The sequence below is a fragment of the Myotis myotis genome, unplaced genomic scaffold, assembly GCF_014108235.1.
Source record: "Myotis myotis isolate mMyoMyo1 unplaced genomic scaffold, mMyoMyo1.p scaffold_m19_p_16, whole genome shotgun sequence".
Taxonomy (NCBI): domain Eukaryota; kingdom Metazoa; phylum Chordata; class Mammalia; order Chiroptera; family Vespertilionidae; genus Myotis; species Myotis myotis.
In genome coordinates this window covers 52,585,899-52,602,081 of record NW_023416320.1, presented here as the reverse complement: position 1 = coordinate 52,602,081, position 16,183 = coordinate 52,585,899, and the positions used below count along the sequence as shown (strand labels likewise).

At 45.4% G+C, this 16,183-nt stretch overlaps 1 long non-coding RNA gene across 2 annotated transcripts; it reads left to right on the top strand.

The window, feature by feature from the left end:
- Positions 1-392: 392 nt before the first annotated feature.
- On the top strand, positions 393-15,655 carry LOC118670471. 2 transcript variants are annotated; one of them, XR_004972345.1, is made up of 3 exons: positions 393-4,168; positions 5,131-5,405; positions 11,268-15,655. It is a non-coding gene; the product is annotated as an uncharacterized LOC118670471 (long non-coding RNA). The 2 variants fall into 2 exon arrangements; XR_004972344.1 differs by having other exon boundaries at positions 5,126-5,405.
- The last annotated feature ends 528 nt before the right edge of the window (positions 15,656-16,183 follow it).

The following is a 16,183-nucleotide window of genomic DNA, read 5'->3' as shown; positions in this document are numbered from 1 at the left end:
CAGTCTGGGTGAGGGGCTGAGGGCTGTTTTCAGCTGGCGGGTGACTGAAGCTCCCAACCGCTTCTTTTTTTCTTTTTTATTCTGGGCCAGCTTTAGCTCTGAGGCTTGGCTCCAGCTCTTAGGCCTCAGCTGCTGAAAGCAGGCATCTGGTTTGTTTGGGTTCTATAATCAAAACACTGTTTCAACTTCAGCTCTGAGATCCCGGCTGGCTGAAAGCAGGTTTCTGGGGTTTTGTTTAGCTTCTATATTTTTAACAATGTTTCAAACTGCAAGCTCAGAGGCCGGCAGCGGCAGGCGGGGAGCGTTGGAGTCCTCCGTCACTGAAGCAAGCAAGCCTCATGTTCGCTTTAAGCTGCCTGGCTGCTGGCCGCCACCTTGGCTGGCAGTTAATTTGCATATCACCCTGATTAGCCAATGGGAAGGGTAGCAGAGGTACAGCTAATTACCATGTTTCTCTTTTATTAGATAGGATTGAAACCGATCATTTTGATAAGCCTTTAAAATGGGAAATATAGAGCATAAACTGGTAGAAAACATTCAATTGGTACATAAATTCTGACTCAGATCTTTTCACTTCAGCGTGATCTGCATTGTGTGGCTCAGAAACAGAAGTCCTTTGGAAAAGCTGATGGATTTATTGTGGTCATTCAGAGTATGATGATCAGCAGCTAAAGTCTTTGGAAGTATTTGATGCAGGAAAACTTGCTTGCTAAAAGTTCAGAGTGGAGTGAATGGAGTAAGGATTTTGGTGGTATTTGATGGCATTAGGCCAAGGGACTCAGGGTTAGTTACATCATGCCGCAACCCACAGTCCTCCTGTCCCATGAAGTAGGTGCCCAGATAGATCTATACACACAGAGAAGAAGATAAAGGGTAGTTTATTTTCAAAGCTCTGATGAGCTGACTAGAGCGAGAAACAAAAGGCCCAAGGAATCTTCCCCATTTGCTGCCTTCCTCCACCTAACCTCACACTGGGATGTTCTGAATCTAAGACACCCCTGACTGACTATCCCTTTTTCATAAGAAAAGAAAAATTACATTCAAATGAAGTTACATGTTAGTCCTCAAATTATACATATGGTTTATTATGTAGAAGAAGATGGAGAAAACAATTTGCCTTAAAATCAACTATTTTGATCCCATGCTTAAAAAAAAAAAAAGGAAGCTGGATAGATCAGGAGACTATTATTAACTTATTTATTAGCTTATTTATGCATAAGAAACATTTTCTTCCTTTTGTATAAATATCATTTTTAATTTAAAAGAAGCACATGTACCAAATTGGCATGGTAGAACATTCAAGAATTATAAAAACATATAAAATGTAAAGAAAGCCTTCCAGATTCTCCAGATCTCCAGTCCACCTCCCCTAAGGCAACAAATAAAGAGCAAATGTTTTATGTGCCATAACTATAGGTGCTAGAAATACAAGGCTAACAAATTGTACATGGTCCATGCTGTTAGTGTTCAAGGGAGAGAGACCTGAAATGCAATTACAGACGCATGTGCTCTGGCAGGGGAGTGCAGGGCGCTCAGATGCTAGAGGAGAGAAGCATGCATGGTAATGCAATGAGGGAGGTGGAGTAAATTGCCCAGTCACAGTTTGTGAATTACAGAGACTGGGTTCCTGAACCAATATGTTTGAATCAAAGCCCATATTCTTTCTGGGAACTGCTTGCAATTATCAGTGGGGTATTCCACTTTCAGTTTCACTTTATATAATGCCTCAAGAGAGAAGTTTACTAGCCAGAGGGAATTTCCCAGCTACAAAAAGATGGTGCTGGGTAAAAATTTATTATTATTAGGTATTTCATGGGAAATTCCACTTTCCTTTGACATTTTATTTGGCAGGTTTTCAAGAGTGTGGAAAGCTATGCTACTAGTCGCTCATCTGCATTTAACTTTCAGCCCCTGAATTTAGCAGAATAATTTGAGCAAAATATACTAAGGTATATTAACTTTTTAAACCAAAACACACATACGTTTTTTTTGCTTTGAAGTGACTGTGTGAAAGAGGTTGTAAGTTCAGCACTCTCTGTAGTGTCCTGTTTTGGGCAAACACAGACAAAGCTGTGGAAGAGGCAGTGCTGGCCAGGCTGTCCAGGTCATGAGGGCAAATGGTGTGGAAACTATGATTGAATCAGGGCTCCCACGTCAGCAGCTGAACAGGGGCCAGAGAGCACTTGAAGGTTTGTTGGGAAACCAGGAACTCTCAGGAAGTGAAATGGCAATGTCTGCCCTGCCACCGCGGCCTTGTTGAACAATTCCAGGGATCACTGTCACACTGGGAGTGACATGAATGAGGCCCTGCTTACCTCCTGGGATTGTTCTGAGTGGCTCAAGATATACAATGACTGTAAAAGGTGTTTATAAGTAAATAATAACGATTCTTATCTCCTTTACTAAGAAGGAAGAACACAGCCTCTCTCAGCTGGGAACATGCCTATCACTGTGAATCTGTGAAGTCCTGTTGAATATAAACGTGGTCAGAGAACACCAGCCTCAGACAAGACTACTTTGTGATGGCAGTGGAGCAAGATAAAATAAGGCCACTTCATGATCATATCTGAAAAGATAAATAAGAAATAGTCCAAAACCCAAAATGAGCACACATCACCCTTTCCTGGCTAACAATGAGAACCTACTGCTTCTTTACCAATTGCAGCTTTAGCTTGATTTCACTCCTCTCATAGCGCAGATAAGAATTAAGATACCCAATCAGAGAATTTCTCTTTCTTCCAGACAGCATCCAGTGCAGGGAAGATCCCCAATTTCCTTGAATGCTCCCAAATTACCTAAGACAGGCTCTATCCTGTAGTAAGTTCTTCCTAATAGCCTCTTACTGAGATACCCCATGCTCCCCCCAGGGTGCACCTTTCTCCTTGCAGTGAGACAGGGAAGAGCTTTCTAGAGCGGCAGATGTGCCCCTGGTGGTCTTTGGTTAGAGGACACTGACAAGTTCATGGAGCAGTTATTGCCCAGCCAAGAGCCCTCATATCTGCATCTCGGTCATTTAATACCAAAATACTAGGCACTAGATCAGTGATGGTGAACCTATGACATGCATGTCAGAGGTGACATGCGAACTCATTTTTTTGGTTGATTTTTCTTTGTTAAATGGCATTTAAATATATAAAATAAATATAAAAAATATGTCTTTGTTTTACTATGGTTGCAAATATCAAAAAGTTTCTATATGTGACACGGCACCAGAGTTAAGTTAGGGTTTTTCAAAATGCTGACACGCCGAGCTCAAAAGGTTCTTCATCACTGCACTAGATGCTACTCATCGTGTGCAGATGCAGAAACAGGCACAGCAATGTTAATTACTTGTGTAAGGTCCCACAGCTATTCTGTGGCAGAGCCAGGATTTGAACCAAGGAAATTCCATTGCTGCATCTTGAATCTGTTCAACTGCACTCAGGCAGTGAGACTTAGGAGAGATGGAGTGTGAATTATGTTACAGGTCAACACTGTGATATGAAAAGTTGTTGTACATGTGAGCAAGGATATGTTTAAAGGAGTTCAGTCTAGCAATCAAAGTATTGATGTGTCTCTAGTAATACTTTACTAGTTTATTAAAGTTGTTATGTACATCATTTTTATTCTTTAAAAGTCTTTCTCATAACAATTTTGACTTGGATATATATTGATATGAACTGAACCATTCCAGCGAAAAACTATGGGGCTTTGGAATCAGATCACATGAGTTAGAAGTCTCCTCTTTCAGTAACCGCAGTGCCTGACTTCGTTGGTATTATGTAATTTTGACAAGCCTTACTCACTTCCTTCATCTATTAAATAGTGAAAAAGTATCTTTCTTAAAGCTATTATGAGAATTAAACAGGACTATGTATAAGGCTATACACAATATTAATTTCCTTTCCCAAAGTATTTGGGGCCTTGCCAATTTTAGTTTAGTGAGAATTATCAAGGCTGGCTTATGAAATATTGAAAAGTGATTTGCAAATCAAAACTATGTGGCTATACTTTACTTTCTGATGCGATCTCCATGAATACAAGGGCCATCTCTGTTTTGTTTACCAGTGCCCAGGACAATGAGTGAGCTTGATGATAGTGCACCCATTTTCACTGGAGGCCATGGGAGGATGCTGTGTGGCCAGCTGAAGACTGCCGTTCTTAGGTTAAAAGCATGCAGAATTATTAGGTGTGTTCATTTCAAGTTTTAGTTTTTTCAAAGTTACAAGTTTATAAATATTTCTCTCTTTTCTGCATCCAGCACGGCTGGAGAGCGGTCCAGTTCCTGAGTAGGGGCGACAGGGGATTGAGAAAATGAAAGAGACAGACACAAATACAGTAGGGAAAGCTGGGACTGGGTGGGACCACTGTCCTCTGATGGAGAGACAGGGACCCAGAGCCAATACAGCGAGTTTACTTTATACAGCAAAAACCAGGAAGTTTTACTAAAGGTCAAGACAAAGGAGATTATGTGCATTCTTGGGTGGGCCCCAGTCCTATTCATTCCTGGTGCTTGGCTGGATTTAGGTAATGAAACCCACCCCCTGGCTCCTGGGCTGAAGGTCAGGCTGACAACTCCTGCCTCTGTCAAGGCCTGTTTCCAGGATGTGGCTCTGCCAACGCCACTGGATTCAGCTGACAATAATTAAAGAAATGCCTATGTGCCTTCCCAGGCGGTCTCTACACAAGTTCATGTTTAAAAGGTGTTATAGTTCACAGAGGCAAAGTTATGAAAAAGTACCAGATTTAAAAAAATTCTTTGCAGCCAATATTCCAATAATTTTCTAAACTCTAGACTGTATCCAGTGCAGTAATATTTTATGTCACCTACTTACAAAATTAAAATTGTATTAAATATTTAAAAATAAACCATGTACAACTGACAACGTTGGATGGAAGATGTTTTATTTCAAGCATAATTAGGTATTACCTTAAGTTTATCCCTCTTAGTAGAATTAGTCAAAACTGTCACCTGATTGAATGACTAAATCCTTAAAAACTGGCTATGAAATTGAAATACTAACTCCTTATAGATACAAATGTTTTATATTCTTCCAAATATAATATTATTAAGACAACCTTGTGGTATAACTGTTATCCCTGTTGAGATATGATAGGGCTAAAAAGTAATATTCTTTATCCAAAGTTCAGAACCAACTGAGAAGTGAGCAAAAGAGCAGTGGAGATGGAGACCACAATGTGAACTTCCTCCTGAAATGTGAAGATTATGACTTAGAGCTATTGGCAAGTGGGTTTCCTAATCCTGACCTACCTAACAGGCAGAAGAGACCCAGCCTGCCCCGAGGAGGCTGCCCATCAGGGTGCTACGTGGAGGAGCAGCACACATTCTCTCGGAGGCAGGAAGAATCCAAAGAGAAAAAAAAGAGAAAGGGGTCAGCCACTAGGTCCCCAAGCTCACAAGTCAGGTAAGACGCTTCTTTTCCCCTAGGGTGGGGTGCAGGCAGGTGCGGAGGGAGATTGGTGTGCAGTGAGGGCTGGCTGCGTTATTCCAATGAAAGGACTGTCCTCCTAGGATGAAATATTTGGAATGGCGGGTGGTGGTAAAGGCTTTTTCTCCACAACAACTCTTGTTTTAACAGTGGGGAAGCTGAGCCTAAGAGCAAAGTACTAGCTGCAAGTTCTCCAGGGAGAGGTGCTAGGCCTGGGAGGAAACCAGAGGCCTTGTCCATGAATCCATGGTGTGGTCTCCCAGAGTTACAGTGAAAATGGGTCCCTAACAGGCACCTAACAGGACAGCCACGGAGCTTCCTTCATATTTGCTTTGTGATAAGGTGATGAACTCGAGTGGTGCATAAACCACGTGGCCATTAAGAAGCTTGTGTGTATGTGTAGGACACCAGTATTGAAACCCTGAGGACATTCCGTGACGTTCATGCTGAAGAGGGGAGGTGATGAGAGAGGCAGGGCTGCAGAATGGACTCACAGTCATTCTGTAGAGTGGAACTGCCTAGGAAACAGGGGGAGAGGTGATATGAAGGTGGAGGACCGCTGTTGGAGTGACAGCTGGGGCAAAGCTGCTCGCAGAGACTTCGGGCACATTTTACAGAGGGCGACAGAGTTCCAGCACCAGAAGGTGTCTTTAGGGACCGCTGGTGGCTACCCCCAGGGGTGAATGTTTTAAGAGTAGGCGCCATACTATGTGTTTGCAATATCTTCTCTGTAACTGGTGGGTAGCGGGGCACAGGCTCTGGGAGTCTCCGCAGTGCTTGGCCTCAGTCACTCAGATAAACATGTTAGCAGGGTCGTGCTGGGTTGCAGTCTCCACTTCAGGGCCCACGGCACCTATCTGCTTTCCTCGTTCATGCGGGTTACAGTGGGAACAAATGAGATGACATGCCTGGAAGTGCCTCATCAATGTGACACATGAACTAATTTCAATTCTGAATCATGGCTCTACCCTAAGGTTTTCTTTAACCTGGTTTCCAGTCATTTGAGGGTGAACGCTGTGCGACACATGCAGCAAGAGGCAACATATTTCCTGCCTCCCGGGTGTTCCAAGAGGAGAGAACAGGTTTTAGAGGCTTAGCAATTGTTCCATCCTTAGATAGTTTCTAAAATTACTCTTCTATGAGGAGTGCAAGGAATATTTCTGTACTGACTGACATAAGTAAGACAGGCAGACCAGGTAATTGGCTATAACACTTTCATTCACACAATGTAGCATGTGATCTTACACATGAACATTGGCAAAATGCGTGAAGAGTAACCATATTATGCAAATGTATCTATGCATTACATAATATATTATGTGTATGTATCTATGCTACATGCATGTATCTATATATTATAGGCACATAAAACACATTACAGGCATGCATCTATATGTTGCATATAACATATAACAGGTATATTACATACATGTGTTATATGTGCGTGCATGTATGATACAGTACATATATGTATCTATATTTTACACACACCTATATATTGTAGATATTTAATATGTTATATATCTGTATTTTACTTGTAAAATACAAGTAAAATGGCTTTTTGGATCTGGCCGCACAGTGAGTTTTGATCTGTTATCCCTCCTGTGCCTGCTGTAACTTGTTCTTGTTTAAATAACCTCATGGATAACATCTAAACTCTGAACAAGTGCTTAACACTGTGACTTTGAATGTAGGGAAGCCACAGCCTGATCAAGGAGTTCTTTCCGAATGCAGCTCTCCCTACACGCGCAGCAGGGAAGGAAGCCCAGCGCCTCCTTTGCCTGAGCCTCCTTCGCAGCACGAATGCCACAGGCTGGCTGCCCAGGCCTACGGGGCACTTGCTTTGACTGCCGAGCTTCCCGTACCACAGAGAGAGCAGGCAGTAGTGCTCAGGCAGCGCGGAGATCCAGCAGCCGCCCACAGAGGCACTGGAGGAGCTGTCTCATTAGCCAGCTCTTAAAAACAAGCCGGGTGGACAGCAGTAGGTCCCTGTTGATCTATGAGATAGAAGTCCCCTTGGAGCTGCATGCTAATTGAAAAGGCAAATTGCTGCCATCTCCCTGGTGGTGTGGAGCCTGGGGTGGGAATGAGGACGTCTGGCAGGTGTTGTCTGAGCCAGGATCCTGGGCTGGGCTGGGCTGCGTGTGACTGCAGCTGATCATGGGTCCCGGGGTGAGTGACGGTGCCCTATGAGCCTTCTGAGTCAGTTCTATCGTAGGTTCTCAGCAAACTGGGCAGACGTATAAAAGGAAAGTGACATGCTTGGCGCCAGGCTCTTGATGCTTAGCATGAAGCAGGTTGAGCAAAAGAGGGATTTTTCAAGACAGTGAGAAAATTGCTGAACTAGCTTTACTTGGGGGTGAGCAGAAGGGAGGCGGTTCATCCTAGCTCCTATGTGTGCCTAGAATAGATGCCTAGTTTATTTAAGTAAGGTACTTGGGGGTCAGTAAAGACAGTCTTATGTACATGTATATATTATGTAAATGTATCTATGCATTACATAATATATTATGTGTATGTATCTATGCTACATGCATGTATCTATATATTACAGGCACATAAAACACATTACAGGCATGCATCTATATGTTGCATATAATATATAACAGGTATATACACACATGTGTTATATGTGCATGCATGTATGATACAGTACACATATGTATCTATATTTTACACACACCTATATATTGTAGATATTTAATATGTTATATATCTGTATTTTACTTGTACGGATAACATATTACATGTGTATCTATATATTATATGCATGTATCTATATATCACAGGCGTATATATATATATATTACATGCATACATTACATGGTTGTATCTGTATGTTACACATAATTTATATATCATGCATTACATGCATGTATCTATCTCTTACATTCTCTCATACATGTGCATTGTATAAAATTTAGAAAAATTAAAAGGGGATATAGTGACGTTAGTCTCCAGGCAGGTTTCCCTCCCAGAGGTGAGGTACAGGCTTCTTTCTCATGCCTCCCGTCCGTGTTCTAGCTGATGCGCCTCCCCAAGCCGAGCAGCACCCTTCCTGACTGAGTGATTTAACCTGTGGGGCTGTGTTCCCAGGCCTCGGTGCAGGTATCTGTACAAAGTCATTGTTTCCTGTTCTCCTTAGCAGGTTCCTGTGTCGTGAACCTGGTCCCACGCCCTAGGTGTCATTCATGTTCTTCATTCTTTGGTCTGTCCCAAATCTGTTTCTTTGAGACTGAGTCAGACCCATTTCTCCTGACTGCCTCACTCATTGATTCCCTTCTGCTCTGGATTCCTAGGCATCTGTGAACAGGGTTATGTGAGCTCCTGTTTTCATTTTTCCAAAATGATGCCAAATTACATTAAATAAAATATTAAGTTGCATCATTGTGGCTAAAGCTATATAAATCTCAAAAGAGACAAAGAGGTTAGCTCAAAGTTCTCAGACATTACTAGAAATTTGCTTTCATTAATGAAAAAAATTCACATACAAAATCTTTCAAATTAAGGTTCCTGGGGAAGAGAGTAAAGTGAGTCTGTGATGGGGAGAAGCTGCAACCACTGAATTCACACATTCGTGCTTGAGGGCATGACCTTGAGGACAGGCAGCCCTGGTGCTAACTGTGGGTGTGACCTTGGGCAGTCGGCATTGTCTTCCAGAGCCTCGGGTTCTCAGCAAGAAACAGTCCACGTAAGCAGAACACTCGGCACAGTGCCCACGCAGCAAGTGCTGGGTGACGTTAGGTGCTGTCCTGCTGCTCTAGGCACTGTTGTGTGGCTTGTCTTCTGGCGTAGGCAGAACAGTTGCCCCTTTCCCCTCCAAAGGTCTGAGTTCTAATCCCTGGCACCTCTGAGTGTGACCTTACAGGGAAAATGGGACTTTGCAGGCATGATTAAATCCAGGATCTGAAAACAGACTATCTGGGTTATGCAGGTGGACCCCAGGTCCTGACAGGGTCCTTAGCAGATGGAAGAGGCAGTCAGGCCAGGTGATGGAGTCAGTGTCCCAATCAGAGCGATTGGTGTGAGAAGGCTTCAACCAGCTGCTGCAGGCTTGGGAGGAGGAGGGAGGGGCCTGGAGACAGAAGCTGGAAAAGGGGAGGAAATGGATCCTCCTCAAGCCTCCAGAAAGGAATGCAGTCCTGCCAGCACCTTGCTTTTACCCAGTGAGACCCAGTTCAGACTTCTGACCTCTAGAAGACAGTGCATTTGTGCCGGGGTTCTTGTCCCAGCATCAAGAAGGGTTCAGGAATCTGGAAAAGGCTGTGCGTAGATGTTAAATAGGAATCCAGAGACTAATAAAGAATCCGGAGATGAAATATAATTTTGAAAGGCATTGGGGGTCAGAGGAGCTTAGCTAAAGAAGCTAAGTTCTAAGGTAGCGGTTCTCAACCTGTGGGTCGCGACCCATTTGGAGGTCGAACGACCCTTTCACAGGGTCGCCTAAGACCATCAAAAAACACATATATAATTACATATTGTTTTTGTGATTAATCACTATGCTTTAATTATGTTCAATGTATAACAATGAAATTGGGGGTCACTACAACATGAGGAACTGTATTAAAGGGTCACGGCATTAGGAAGGTTGAGAACCGCTGTTCTAAGGTCTTAAGTCTAAGGTCTTAGGTTTTCCTTGTCCCCAGGACCCCAAGCTTTTTATTAACACAACTTGTCCTGAGGCGAGGCAGAGATATACACTTCAAAGGGTATTCACAAGCATTGTCAGAATGGGGGAATTAGCCTACGCCTGTTCAGGTGTTTGGCCAGTAGGAGGCAATAACATGTAGATTAAGATGCCCTTTAGCTGTCTGGCAGCCAAGAAATCAATTTAATGTATCCTATTCAGGTTTGGGGAAATGCCTTTAACCATTCCCAGATGTGCCCTGCTGTCATGCTGGAATTGGTCTCTGGCACATTTGCAAGATAATAAAGGTGTGTTGTCTGAAGTCACTGAACTAGCAGTAATTTACAAAGCATCAATAGGAAACAAGTGCGTCTCCCAGCTGGACTCCTCTATGAAGACCAAATCTGAATAGGGATAGTGTCCAGTGTTAGATGTAAACAGAGATCAATAAACTGCTTCCCTAGGGTCTCAGCCGAGAGGCTAGCAGCCTGTAAACTACCCCTTCCAGTGCAGAAGGGGAAAAGGATGGAGTGCCAGCCAGCTCTCTTCTGGAAGTGATTTCCATGATAATACAAGTTAAAAATACTGGGGAATTCCCAGTCTCACTGCTAACTGGCAAGAATTCAACTCTGGCCCAGTTCGGGTTTCCCCCTCCATGTCCCTGCCTCCCATAACTACAGCCTGTTTACAAGGTCAACAATAATCCCCACTCTGTAGGGACACAGTGTGCGCCAGGCACTCTGCTCAGCGTTTGGCACCCACCACCCTATTTTATCCTCACAAAATTCCCCTGGCTGCAGGAGGAAACGTGGGCCTGTTCTTCAAACTTCTGCTCACAAACCTCAGTGGACCCTGACGTCAGTTTGGTGGGGAGTGACCAGCAGTTTCAAACAATAAAATACAATAGGAAATATTAGTGGTTCCAGTTATATATATGGTGCTGGGTTGTGTTACAGAACATACGTCTTAATCTGGGTCACAGTAAAAGGCAGTTCTTATAGAGGCTTAGACTTAAAATCTGAAACTCACCAGCAAAGTGATGAAGAGCACAGGATCCAGCTACTTGGCCCCAATTCTGCACCTGACCAGCTGTGTTGCACAATGTTAGGTTTGATGGAGCAATTGAGTTGATACCCTTCCCCTGGGAACTGGCTTTTCAGGTCATTTCACTATGGACATTCCTTTTGCTGAAGACCACATTTTACTTGCAGTGACCACATTCCATTCTCTCTCCTCCGGGTCTACATAAAGAAGTTCCCACCCAGGAAAAAGCCCGCCAAAAGTCCTTTAGAAGCCCCTGACTGCCCTCACTGGGTGCTGGAGCCATCCAGGCTCAGCCACCTGGTGTGTGGATGATCGAATAAATCCGTAATCCCTCACCACTCTGGCCTTGTGTGTTCCTCCTTCAGCGACTTAACATTTGGTGCCAAAACCCCGGAGGGTTCCATGGGGATGGGGAGCCATCGTCCTGGCTTCAGTCACCCCGAGTTTGCTACTCAGAGAGCAGTAGGCAGCAGCAGCTCGTCCTGGGCTTATCTCTGAATCCTACTCAGGGAACTCGATTGCTGGTCTTGATTCAGCCTCTCTCCCTGTGGGCCCTCCCAAACTGGGGTAGAGGAGCCAATGGAGGAGCCTATGGAGGAGCAGTAGGCAGCGGCAGCTTGTCCTGGGCTTACCTCCAAATCCTTCTGGTGTGACTCGATTGCCAGCCTTGATCAGGCCTCCCTCCCTTACGGGGTCTTCCCCAGCCAGCTGAGGAGGATGCGGACCGGGAATCTCTCCTTCTCCATTGCTGAGCCTCCATCCCACACCGGCCAGTCTCCTCTAGGTGAGTGACCTTCCACAGTTCCCCTCATCTCAGGTCTTCTGCTCACTCTCTCTCACTGACTTCTCCAAAGTCTCTCATCTCAGAAGTCCTAGTGCTGGGCCAGAAGATCCTCAGCCGTTTGGCTTTGGGTCATTCTGGATTGGGGATGCCCAGTCCAGAGGGTCACCTCTCGTTTCTCATGGTGATTTGTTTAGCAGCAGGGACACCTGCCCTAAACAGTCACCTTCGGATTTGTGGTCTCTCACTCACCCTTCCTCTCTCATGGGCCATGTGACGCTCCCTCTGCACACTCACGGGAGAGATCATGCCCAACCACCTCACTTTATTTTGTAACACTGTTTGGCAACAACATAAACTAGATAATAAATCTCAATGGCTTGAAAACAACACTTTCAATTTTAATACACTGAGCAATTTACATAATTGCTGCCCCTGCAATGGAAAATGGTCAGAGATTCCCTATGCCCAGGCCTTTTCACCCTCCAGTCCCAATCCTCTCTCTCAGTCCTGCTCTACCCATTTTACCCCTAACAATCCTGATTCTGAATCTACTCTAGACCCAGCAGACCACCAACCTCCACCCCCTTACACATCCCCTCCCTCACCTGCAGTAGATTCCCAAAACCCAGACCCTCTTAACCAGAAACCACCTTCTCCCCAGTCCCTGAAAGCCCAAATCCTGAGAACATGAGCTCTAATACAGCCTTTCCCATCTAACACTCATTCTCAGGCCACCCAAAGACTGTCTTCCTCAATAGCCTCTTCTATTACCACCTCCATTCTACCCCTGAGGGAGGCAGCAGGAACCGAGGGCATAGTCTGAGTCCACGTCCCATTCTCTATGTCCAGCCTCACAGATTGAGAGGCATCTCAGGTCTTTCTCCACTGACCCGACCACCTTTACTAAGGAGCCTGACCCAGTCCTATGTCCTGACTTGCTTGGCATGACATCTATGTCGCCCTGTCCTCCTCTACAGAAATTTACCACCTTAGACCCCACCTCCCCAGAGAGAGAGCCCTTCTTCTAAGCACCCATTTTGTAGCCCAATCAGCCTCCGACATACGCTACAAACTTCAAAAATAGACACAGGTCCACAAACCCCTCAAAAAGACCTCGTTAACCTGACCTTTAAGGTCTTTAATAATAGAGACGAGGAGACCCAAATCCAAAAGCAAAGGTGAGATCGGGCCAAGGCTGAGGCCCAGAGGAGGCCTTTCAGCTCCCGGCCACCGCTCTCATGAGCCCCAAACGAAGGGCCGGTTCTCCAACTGCAGGTAAGTCAGGCGCTAAGCCTCCTCCGGGCCGATGTTTCAAATGCAGCAAGGGAGGACACTGAGCCAAGTCCTGCCCAAACCCGAGACCCCCACCTGGGCCCTGCCCAAGGTGAGGAAGGGAAAGGCCACTGGAAATCAGACTGTAGTCTGGCCTTCTGGTTCAGGCCTCAGCCAGTCCAGCATGGCCGCCCTCTGGATCCGGGTTGGAGCTCCCAGACCTCCTGGGACTGGCCACCGAAGAAGCTGCCCAGGCCCTGACGCGGCCCCACAGACTTACATCACGAGGACAGAGCCTCCGGTAACGACTGTGGTGGCAGGTAAGCAGATCTCCTTTTAATGGACCCTGGGGCCACTTATTCTGCCCTCCCCGAATCGCTGGGACCCTTGTCCCCTCCGCAGTCTCTGTTATGGGGGTTGACGGATCAGCCTCACAGCCATGAGCCACCTCCCCTCCGCACTGCGTCTCACTAGATCCCCCTTCACTTTTCTCATTCTACCTGGGTGCCCGGCCAGGGCTACTACATATCCCCTCATAAAGCCCGCTTGTCCCAAAGCCACAGTCACCTGCGTCAGCTTCACTCTCTTACGCCACAAGGCCGAGCCATTCCTGGGACTGTAAACGCCGCATCTCCTTATCTCCTCCATGACTGCCCCTCCTCTGAACAAGAAATTTTCTCCTTTCTCAGGCTCACTGGGTACTCTTGCCTCCAGGTTCACAACTTTAGTTTTCTTGCACAGCTCCTCTGCGACATGACATGGTGAAGGGACTCCTTCATTGAGCCTTTAGATCCCAAGGCCAACATTCTCACCCCTTTAATGCTCTGAAAAATGTTAGTCTAAGAAATGTTGGCTGTTTACTTTTCGGTTATAATTGAAAAGTTAAAGTTTCTAAGAGTGAAGAATTCTAATACCTTTTAAAGAAAAAAGAAAGAATATTAGAGTAGAAATACTTAATGGAAGGTCTGAGACATGGTATGCATTTTTGAAGGACATGGAAGGAAGGTTTGAAGGCTAATTTGAAAGTGTGAAATTTGTGAAGGTTGCCTATGTGATGAGAAGTAAAGGAGAAATGTTGAAAGAAAGAGGTTCTAAAGTTAACTATTTACAAGAATTGTAAAAGGGCCATTTTACTCTGAGCAAGAAAGTGAGGTTTCAGTCTCTAAGCCTGGATACTTCTTAAGCTAAACCAGAATATTCAGAAAAACAGCAAGGATTAAGGTTCAGTAAAATAAGACGTTAAGTCAGCGAGTGGCAGTTTATAACCTCAGGAAATTTCAAGTACTAAATTTGGCTGGTCTGAGTGCAGTGTCTGACTTCTTATCCAACCATCCTGGCCGCTGGTCTCAACTGCTCCTTTCCTTCCCTTTCTCTTTTCCCTTGGATAACAGCCCATCCTAGCATTCCCTCCCACTTTCACTGCAATCCAATCTCAACCACTCATCTGTCTCCCCTTATTGGTAGCGCCATGGCGACTACTCTCTCAGCTTGTAGTGCGGAACTAGAAAAAAGAAACTCATATCCTTTAGTCCACCTCTTCTCCTTACAACTATCAGCTTGTCTCCGTGATCAGGGATTTTTCTTCCTCTGTGGGGAAAACACATACATCTGTCTCCCCATCAGCTGGACAGGAACTTGTACTCTCTTCTCTCACCCAATGTAGATGTAGCCCCCAATAATCAGTCTTTACTTGTCCCTGTAACCCATCATAGCTGACACAAAAGAGGAGTCCAGATAATCCCTCTCCTCATAACCCTGGGCACACCAGCAGGGGCTGGAACTGCCATTGGGAGCTTAACCACTGATCTACAAGAAACATGTGGGTGCCCAGCAAGGGGCAAAACTGGGAAAACAAGAACCTCATCCCCAGGGTAACCTGTTCTCCCCTTTCATATCACTAGTGAGGCAACTGAGACCCCTATTCTTTTCCCTCCTAAAACGGTCTCAGTTGTATTTTAGCTCCAGGCCCAGAAAAGCAGCAAAACCAGACAAGTGATGCTGTGGCAGCCTCAGGCCCAGCCTTTACCTCCCAGTCACTCCACAGCATCACTCTGAGCCTTCACCAGCCCGTCTCGGGGAGACCATGCTGCTGCGCCCCTCACTCCAACCAGAAGGAACCTGTACAACCTTCCAGCTGACTACAGTCAAAGGCCAGCCCCCTGTGATCTTGACATCCAGACTCAGCAGCAAGTAACTACAGAAGATATGACCTTTGTCCCTATTCCGTAAAACAAAAAGGCTGGAATGTTAGGTTTGATGGAGCAATTGAGTTGATACTCTTCCCCCAGGAACTGGCTTTTCAGGTCATTTCACAATGGACATTCCCTTTGACCACATTCCATTCTCTCTCCCCCGGGTCTGCATAAAGAAGTGTCCACCCAGAAAAAGTCCCACCAAAAGTCCTTTAAAAGCCGCTGACTGCCCTCACTGGGTGCTGGAGCCATCCAGGCTCAGCCACTTGGTGTGTGGATGATCAAATAAATCCGTAATCCCTAACCACTCTGGCCTCATGTGTTCCTCCTTCAGTGACCTAACAAGCATGTTGCTTATTCTCTCTGTTCCTTGGTCCCATCTTACATGGTCTCTTTGAGGACTAAGTGGTTAATCCAAGTGAAGTGCTCTGAGCGGCGCCTCGGTAAGGAGCGCTCAGCTAACGTTTCATGGTTAGTAAGTGGCAGAACTGCAGGTTCCTGCTTCATCTCATCTGGAGTTTGAAATCTAAGGCAATTTCATGCTAATTTAGGTGTCCCCTAAAAACAGGCAAAATACAAGTCTCCCCGTTACCGTAAGTTATGAGCAAGTTATAAATATGGGGCCCTCATCTTCTAGGGTAGTCGCCTATCTTGACAAAGTCCTGTCTGAGAGGATACAGGCTTAGTTGCTTGTTCTGCTCTTGATACCACCGTAATTAAGCTGGTTATTGGTGACGGGAAAGGAGCAAAGGGAAGGCCAGATGTTATGGGCAAGGCCATCTGTGTAGCATTGCCAGGAAGCTGCAATTTAGCACTCCCCAGGGAACCACTCCTC